Raw genomic sequence first — 895 nt, forward strand, 5'->3', positions numbered from 1 at the left:
GTGTGTGTGTGTGTCTGATGAGCAGGTGCAGCCTCGGCCCCAGTGTGTGAATGTAAAAACGCTTTGAACGACGATACATAACAGCCGTCCTTTTCCTTTCATCTGTGTTTCTGCACCAAACGTAGTCGACATTTTGGTGATCTTAGCACCTCTCTTAGGTTTTTGCTTTGTAGTAGTCTTACTACTTCCTGTTTAATACTTTTTATCCCACTGACTGCAAAAATACTTGTTTTAATTCAACGTCATCAAACCGTCTCGACATATAGCTTGCTTTTTTTTAAATCATCGGTGGGTTTTGTAAATCCTTTTGGGCCTAAACATGTTTTCACATTAAAATGGAACAACTGTTGATATGATGCTGATTTTAGCGTCTAACACACGGTTCCCAATCTAATCCCAATCTAATCTGCTAACCCTAACCCGCCAGCAGGCTTAACAACTTTTCAAGGGGAAACAATGACTTTCACCTATTTATGTACCCATTAGTTCATTTTTTAGTTAATGTATAACTTCCACTTTGAATCCTTATATTTTAAAGTGATTTCTCGCTCAAATACCGGCATCTACATCAGCTACGTCGGTGTCTTTGTTTTGCACATTCAATCTTTTCTGATAAAAAAAGGTCTTATGGAGGCTAATAAAACTAACAGTGATATTAATACTGAGATAATTTTCTAACAACTAAAATGGAAGAAAACCTGCAGATGTTTAAAGATGGAAAAAAGAAAGCTGTAAACGGGAAGTTTTTTTTCAGTATTAATCAGATTTCAAACCAGCTGCATGTGAACATCGCCACTTTAAATGATCCTGTGTGCTGCAACGCTGCAGGATCATATACTCTCTTTACCACACACACACACACACACACACACACACACACACACACACACACACA

General features: G+C 38.0%; 1 protein-coding gene across 2 annotated transcripts in view; it reads right to left on the reverse strand.

Moving 5' to 3' along the window:
• Positions 1-159: 159 nt before the first annotated feature.
• si:dkey-226l10.6 (zinc finger protein Gfi-1b) overlaps positions 160-895 on the reverse strand; it is a 5,107-nt gene continuing 4,371 nt past the window's right edge. For both annotated transcript variants that reach the window (XM_032504541.1, XM_032504540.1), the window contains exon 2: positions 160-895. This exon is cut by the window's right edge and continues 1,827 nt beyond it. The gene's annotated coding sequence lies outside the window, so the exon portion shown is untranslated.

The sequence above is a fragment of the Etheostoma spectabile genome, chromosome 22, assembly GCF_008692095.1.
Source record: "Etheostoma spectabile isolate EspeVRDwgs_2016 chromosome 22, UIUC_Espe_1.0, whole genome shotgun sequence".
Classification (NCBI taxonomy): Eukaryota; Metazoa; Chordata; class Actinopteri; order Perciformes; family Percidae; genus Etheostoma; species Etheostoma spectabile.